Consider the following 8,244-nt stretch of genomic DNA (forward strand, 5'->3'; position numbering starts at 1 on the left):
CCCATATCAAGGCTGCCTTGAGTCAAGCACCCACCGTCTCTAGTTTAGCCTGGCGTTTAAAGGGCCTTCAGATTATGAGTTCTGCCCTCCACCCTTCTCAGTGTTCCAGAAACTATCATGCTCTGTCCTGTGTTCAATGAGAACATATACTTTTGCCTTTTTCCCCTGGGAAAACCCACCTTGATCTTTCAAGAACTAGCTCCAGTGTCCCCTCCTCCATGAATACCCCCATTCCTCCCAACCAGAATCACACTGTGCATTCCAACAGTCCTGCTGCTGTTACAGCATTTCCTGTTCAGTTTTGTGATTATTACGGTATTTGTCTCCCTCTATGAAGTCCTCACCTGAAGGGACCCTCACTCATTCATCTTGCCTGCCACACGGTAGGTGTCAATAAATTGCCTGAAATGGATGGATAGGCAGATGGGTGGATGGATGGGCGGATTGAGGAAGATTTACCTTAGAGTGCTCTGTGGTGTTATTGGATCACACCCCTCTCTCAGTGGGGATGAAGGATGCAGGACAGACCATATTGTAATACGTGCTGCAACCCCCTCCCTCTTCCTCCCAAGGCTCAGACTCCAGTGATGGGTAGTTGAGAGCTCCTCCCACTTCCCTCTGGACCCCCCACCCCCACCCCCGGGGCCTCAAGACTCCTGCTCCCTCCCTTTCCTGGCTTTCTCCCAGGGGTCTCCACTCTCAGTTCTTTTTTCTTTCTTTTCAGCCAGGGTTAGAGGCCCCTAAGGCCCACTCAGGTTTTTCTAAGGCTTGCAACATGAGGCTTAAAACCACAGAAGGGAAGTGAAAGGGGTTTTCTTTTACTACCTGCCATGCAAATATGGCACAAAATAGACTAAGGAAGGGCGAGTGGGTGAGGCTATGGCTGGGCTTGAGTCAACCACTGAATCCTCTAGGAGGGAGAGGGGCGGGAAATCAAGACTTAAACAGTAACTTCTGGGGAAGCCCCAGAGGTTACATACATGGCTGTGGTATTCAAGTTCAAATGGGGTTGGCTCCACCATTTGCCACGTTGTACAGGTCACTTAATATCTAAGTCTCAGTTTCTTCATCAGAAAATGGGGATATTTATAAAACCTATTGTAGAGCCCCACTGAAAGAATAAAGTAAGAGAATGCGTAAAGAATAGAGCACCAGTGCACCTGGGTGGCTCAGTCGGTTAAGTGCCAGACTTCAGCTCAGGTCATGATCTCGTGGTTCGTGGGTTCAAGCCCCACTTCAGGCTCTGTGCTGACAGCTCAGAGCCTGGAGCCTGCTTCGAATTCTGTATCTACCCCTCTCTGCACCCCTCCCCCACTCAAGCTCGCGTGCTCTCTCTCTCTCAAAAATAAATAAACATTACAAATAAAAATAAAAAAAAAATAGAATAGAGCACAATCTAAGCAGTTTTGTGATTTATCTCATTCTCCACCCCATGCTGGAACTCCATGGCCATCCCCACCCGGAATCCCTTCTGCTACAGTTTTAGTCACCTGCTTGTCCCTCAACTAGCCCTCCTCCCATCCATCCTAGATTGATACTGTGAAAATTAATAAAGGGAAGCCTCATTAAAATGGGTCGGGAGGCCAGAAGGGGGAGCTCTCATGCCATCTCACTCAAGGCCAATTCCAGGAAGAATTGTCAATTATGGACCCCAACAGAAGAATTGTCAATACGAAAGAACCATGAATTATAGCCTCAACAGGAAGAGATGTACATTGCATCTCCTACAAGAAGTGAACTAGCAACTCAGCCAATGAGAAACTGTCATCACCTTGATCTCATGCTTTTCTCTATTGGACTTTTGTTCAAAACAACTCTACCCAACTTCCTCCTTCTTCATAAAATAACATTTCTCTTCTTTGCTTGTTGGACTAGCCTATGGTATTTGCTGTAGGTTGCTTGTCCTAAAATGTAATTCTCTAGTATCCCAAATAAACCCATTTTTGCTAGTAGAATAACTGATAGTTTTATTTCAAGGTTGACATTACTTGGTGTCAGAAGTGGGATCCAGAGATGACCCTATCCCCTCCCCACCCCACCCCACCGCCTCAACAACTCTGAGGCTGGTGAGCAAACAGGTGCTAGTACCTACCAGGACCATTGAGCTCACTGCTTTCTCACTGACACTGGAGCTTGCAGGTAACTCTCTGTCTGTTGGATTTCAAGCTCCACTCATTATTGTGTTTTAAGCTCTCTAGGCTTTATTCAGGATCTGTTTTAAGGATTTGTCCTTTCTTAGAGTACTTGTTTGGCTTTTGGTTTGACTGCTTTTTGAAACTATTCCCATTGGAACTAGACTGTTTAGGATATATATTTTTTCCCCTCTAGAAAAACCTGTATCAAATGAGATCCCAGGAACCAAAATGCTTTGAGAATGTGTCCCTCCTTTCTGGCACACCAGCTGGTTTTATGTTTAAAAATTTCAGTCCCTTTTCATGTGCATTTCTAACTAAATGGATCACTTAACCAAAATTTAGAACATGAATGCTCATTATGGGGAACTTTCGATATCTTCAAACTTACTTTTCTCAAAACTGAATTGAACAACCGTGGATCTAAAATTGTCAAAACTGAATGGGATGCCTCTTTTGATGTTTTAAAGCTTCCAAATGTTATCAGGAATCTAAAATCGCCTTTCTGCAAAATACAATTTCTAGACCGAGGCAAAAAATTAAAGACAAAGGGCTTATGAGGCCTCTCTTTTCCCTCTCCCCTTTTCTTTCTTTCCAGACACATGACCCCTTTAAAGTCAAGTCATCTGAGGATTTTTAAAAAAATAATAAAAAGAAAGTCTTCTGAGGATTCAATTACCCCCAAAAGTCTTCTGTTCCCTGGATGAAGGCTGAATTGTGAGTCATAGCTAAAGAGTTTCCTATGAAACTGACTGAAGACCCTCACAGGATTGTTGAAGAATTACTAGCTATTCAAATTCACCAGACCAGTTTCTCAGATTTGTTGGTGAGGACCAGGCCAAACCTTGGATAAAGCTTGCCTGATGGGAACATCATGAACAGGATTTTAAAAAACAAGCCCCTAACTCATGGCAAAATGCTGGAACACTTGCCAAAAAGTTCAACCGAGCAATTGCAACAGTTTTTCCTAAACCTGTCATGGGAACAAAATTCAGGCTTGCACACAAAAATCTGATGAACCTGTTCATGACTGTTATAATTAACTTCAGATTGTTTCCAAAGAAAATTCTGGTCTTCCTTTAGATGTTAGATTCTCTTGGGGAGACCTTCAAATTTATTAATGGGCTAAGCCAGGATCTTTCTCTTTTTTTTTTTTTTTTAACGTTTATTTATTTTTGGGACAGAGAGAGACAGAGCATGAACGGGGAGGGGCAGAGAGAGAGGGAGACACAGAATCGGAAACAGGCTCCAGGCTCTGAGCCATCAGCCCAGAGCCTGACGCGGGGCTCGAACTCCCGGACCGCGAGATTGTGACCTGGCTGAAGTCGGACGCTTAACCGACTGCGCCACCCAGGCGCCCCAGGATCTTTCTCTTTTAGTTAAAAAGACCAGGATGGAATGGGAAACTATGTCTACTCCAGATTTAACTGAATTGGCAAACCACCTCACTTGTACCCTAGATGAGTCACCTAAAAGAAAGACCATTAAGGGGCGCCTGGGTGGCTCAGTTGGTTAAGCGTCCAACTTCAGCTCAGGTCATGATCTCACAGCTCATGAGTTCGAGCCCCACACAATTGTGCCTCCACCCTCAGGGCCAGTTGAACACGGCACTAATAAACCTCAACTGGCAAAGATTGTAGAAACCCTCCAAATACCTTGGCCTGACACATTGCCATTGTTCCTTCTAAATCTCAGATCCACCCCCTGGATAGTCACAGGACATCCAATGCACTTGGCCCCTGCCTCCTTTGACCCACATTTAATAGAAGGAGATATACCTCAATATTGCAAAGGCCTAATTGCTTCCATTAAAAGTAACCACACTTCGGTAGGGGGCGCTTGGGTGGCCCAGTCGGTTAAGGATCCGACTTTGGCTCAGGTCATGATCTCACAGTTCGTGAGCCCAGCATCAGGCCCTCCGCTGTCAGCATGGAGCCCACTTTGGATCCTCTGTCCCCCTCTCTTTCTGCACCTTCCCCACTCACTCTCTCAAAAGTAAATAGACATTAAAAACACACACACACACACACTGAGGGACGCCTGGGTGGCTCAGTTAAGTGTCTGGCTTTGGCTCAGGTCATGACCTCACGGTTTGTGAGTTCAAGCCCCGCATCGGGCTCTGTGCTGACAGCTCAGAGCCTGGAGCCTGCTTCAGACTCTGTGTCTGTCCCTCTCTCTGCCCCTCCCATGCGCATGCTCTGTCTCTCTCTCTCAGTAATAAATAAACGTTAAAAAAAATTAAAACAAAAAACACATTTGAAGTTTTGCTGTTTTGCAAAAAGTTCACCAGCTGGAGCTTTATGTTCATACCTGCACTGTATTTTCGCAAATGCACTCAGTTAATTCTTTCAATGGGCTCTTGCAGAGTATTCACTGTTCTGCTTTTGTGGCCAAGTTAAGCAGGCATTTCCAGGAGGCATACAGGACTCGGGGTTTTGCCTCCACAGGGAGAACTTTTCTCCCCTAAGTTGGAATACGTGCCAATATTTTCAGTTGGCTACTTTCAGAGCAAGGGTCCTCCTGGTTTGGAACCACCATACGATTTGGAATTGTAGTGTTACCTTTTTTTTTTTTTAAGTTTATTTCTTTTGAGAGAGAGAGAGAGAGAGAGAGTGTGTGTGTGTGTGTGTGTGTGTGTGTGTGTATGAGTGGGGGAGGGGCAGAGGGAGAGAGAGAGAGAGAGAGGATCCCAAATAGGCTCTGTCAGCACAGAGCTCAATGTGGGGCTCGAACTCATGAACCGTGAGATCATGACCTGAGCTGAAATCAAGAGTTGGATGCTTAACTGACTAAGCCACCCAGGCACCCCTGTCATGTTACTTTTGTTTCTATACTTGTTGCCTGTCAAACCTTTGTAAAATAATGTACCCAATAAAGAGATGATCTCCAATACTACATCCTTAATAACTATGGACTCTAGCTGGGAAGTGCCTGAGAATTCTCCTGATTCCCCTCCTTCTCACTCAAATGTGAGTTTCCAGCCTGTACAATTGCCCTCAGATTGGGACATGACACCCAGGAAAGGCACTTCCTGGCACTGAGGGACAAAAGGCCACTGAATTAGGAAAACCTGACTCTTGATCAGAGATGCTTCTCAAGAAAGTTCTTGATCAGAAGAAGGAAATGTGGAAATAAAAGGAAACCTCAGTAAAATGGAGTCAAAGAGGCTAGAAGGGGGAGCTCTCCTGCCATACCACTCAACCTCAATGACAGAAAGAACTGTCAGTTTACAGACCCCAACAGGAAAAGCTGTACACGGCAAACTCCTAAAAGAAACTGACTACCCAGCAACTCAGCCAATGAGAAATCATCATGACTCTGGACTTGCAGGCACTTTTGTTCAAAACAACCCCTCCCAACTTCCTCCTCCTTCTGTTTTAAATAAAGTTTCTCTCTTTTGCTTACCTATCTTCTGGTTTTTTGGTGTCGCTTGCTTATCCCAAATTGCAATTCTCTGCTCTTCCTGAATAAACCCATTTTTGCTGATCAAAGAAATGTACAACCGATCTGCTATTTTCTGTATCCAAATTACAAAATTCTAGGTCTTAAATCCGCTCCCCTCCCCTGCTCCGATCTTAATTATATTGCATTTAATCCCTGGCAGCTCTTGTGTTAAAAGTCAGAGAGGGACAGTTTCTGGCCCAGGGTCTCAGGGTTGGTAGGCGATTAAACCAAGATTCCGTGCCCACTCTGCATGACTCCAGGCCCAGAGCCCTGCTTACTGTCTCCGCAGCTGCTGCATTGTTTTGCCCACCTCCGTCCCCAGACTGGCCTCGGTCCCCATCCAGAACCCACCATCTACAGGGGGCCTTAAGAATCTAGGGCCTGGTGTACTCAATCCTGAATTCTGTAAAAAGGAAGCAGCACCCCCACCCCTGGGCCCTCCTTCTTCCCGCTTCTACCCCGCCTCCCCTGCCTCCTGGTTCAAAAGCAGCCAAGCCAAGCAGCCTGCAGACAACCCTGCCTTCATCTCTAAAAGCTGCTACCAAGAGAGCCACCAAGATTCCCCCAAGATGAAGGGCTTCCTCTTCCTCCTACTCACCATCAGTCTCCTGGTTATGATTCAGGTAAGAACAGACCCTGGGAGCCCCTGGCACCACCGCCCAGGATTCTCCAGACCTGCCTGGCACGGGAGGGAGGAAATACAGGCTTCCCGGCACTGAGCCTTCTTGCATGGGAACACAGGCTCCAGCAGGGGAACCGAGGACTCAGGGGCCTGGTCCCAGCATTCCAGCCCTTCTGGCTGGGGTCAGACTGCTTGAGGTCTGTCTCTGGGCAGAATCCTGGACCTGAGGCTGGGGAGCATTCACAGGGCACCAGGCACACTGAGGCACGCAAGGGGGTGTTGTGGGATAAGGGCTGAAGCATCTCTGAGTGAGGAAGGCATCAATCCGCGGGGAGCTGGGGAAGTGGCCCTGTTGGGAAGGGGCCAAGACATGTTCAGGTGGAGCCAGATCTGGTCGTGGAGATAGCAGGGATCCCCCCAGGGAGAGAAGCCAGTGTGTCTGGGAATGCAAAGAAGAAGGAAATCTCCTGCTCCAGAAACAGACTCAGACTCAGCTGCTATTCCAGGAGGCAGCTTTCACAGTGTCCCATGTGCCCTGAGGGCACTAGTCCCGGTAGGAGACCAGAGCCATCAAGTTCTTGATCAAGAACAGCTTGATCAAGCATCAAGAACAGCTTGATCACCATCAAAAACAGCTTAATCTCCATCAAGAGCAGCTTTAGTTGCAGCCCGGTCAAGCACTGAGAACAGTTTGATCAACCACCTGGTGCTTTCCTCCAGCAAGAGGTCACACATTCCCCACCTCCGCACCCACCCACCCGTTGCCAGGTACCTTCTCCCCGCCCGGCCGTGTGACACAGGACCTCAAGACTATATGATGGGCTCATTCAGAAGACGAGGAAACAGGCTCAAGAGTCTCAGACCCTAGCCCAGCTAGTCAGGTCAGGGGCCGAGACCACAGGTTCCCATCCCCCATGCCCTGGAGGAGCTGGTGGCTTAGCGGAGGTGAAAGGAAGGTCCCGTGGTAAGGGGAGGAGGAACCCCCTTTCACCTTGGCTGTGTCATGGCAGGAAGCAACCAACTGTCCTTGCAGGGCCTTGCGGCATAAGTCGTGGTCATGAGGGACAGAGAATTGAGAACTATGGTATCAGGGTAGGGGAACTAGGTCTCTAGATAACATGAGCTTTGCAAGTGCCCCGAGCTCGTCCTACTTCTTCTTTTGCAGATACAGACCGGAGTCCTGGGAAACACCACCACCGCCGCCACCACCACCAAGAAACCCAAGAGTGCGACCCCGCCCCTCAGCAGCCTGAGCGGCGGCAGTGTCCTTCTCTTCCTGGCCAACATCCTCGTCCAGTTCTTCTACCTCAGCTGAGGTGACATGCCTCAGCCCTAGCCCCGTGCCCCCTGAGACCATTGCTCGGCTGCCATCATCTCTAGCAAGAGAAGCTCCTCCCACCCAGCCCCTGGGAGGGGTTGGTGCCAGAGATGACCAGGTTGTGGGAATTGACAGGTAGTGCCTTGGAGGCATGACCAACACCAGGAGGTACTGATGTGCAGAGGGCAAGTACCACCCAGCTGGAGGTCAATAAAGTTGTCCTGTACTTGGAGTGGGGTCCCGTGTGTGGTCACTGGACGTCACTGGGCCCCAAGAGCCAGGTTGGCGATAGCACCAAGGACCTTCCCATGCAGGGGAAGGAGGAGAGGTAGCACCAGAGGGCGCTGACCCCAGCGTTCCTGCCTCGAAGTCCCAGTGCCTTGGCCTCTCCCCTTAGGATCCCTGCGCAGGGACATGGCCCAGAGCCTGCCACCCTCACCAACCTCTTTAATTGCACCTGCTTCACCCATCCCTGGATGTTTGGGCACGATGGTCCCAGAGGAAGCCCCAACCCCATCCCCGGACGTCCCCAGCTGCAAGGGCTCAGCCCCACAGTCACCCTCCTGTCCTCACCGGATACTGGATGTTGGTCCAGCAGGGGTGCTGAGAAGGATGAAGAGGAGGCCGCCCACTTCCTCCCCGCCGACCCCAGGCTGGGAAGGCAGGAAGGATGCACAACTGCTCTAACCACTTCTACCCTCCTGGGTCTGCGGTGGTGGTACTGGGAG

At 48.9% G+C, this 8,244-nt stretch overlaps 1 long non-coding RNA gene across 1 annotated transcript; it reads left to right on the forward strand.

The window, feature by feature from the left end:
* Nucleotides 1-6,110: 6,110 nt before the first annotated feature.
* Nucleotides 6,111-7,436, forward strand: LOC115520869. Its single transcript, XR_003970881.1, has 3 exons — nucleotides 6,111-6,199; nucleotides 6,705-6,966; nucleotides 7,364-7,436. It is a non-coding gene; the product is annotated as an uncharacterized LOC115520869 (long non-coding RNA).
* The last annotated feature ends 808 nt before the right edge of the window (nucleotides 7,437-8,244 follow it).

The sequence above is a fragment of the Lynx canadensis genome, chromosome C1, assembly GCF_007474595.2.
Source record: "Lynx canadensis isolate LIC74 chromosome C1, mLynCan4.pri.v2, whole genome shotgun sequence".
In the NCBI taxonomy this organism is placed as follows: domain Eukaryota; kingdom Metazoa; phylum Chordata; class Mammalia; order Carnivora; family Felidae; genus Lynx; species Lynx canadensis.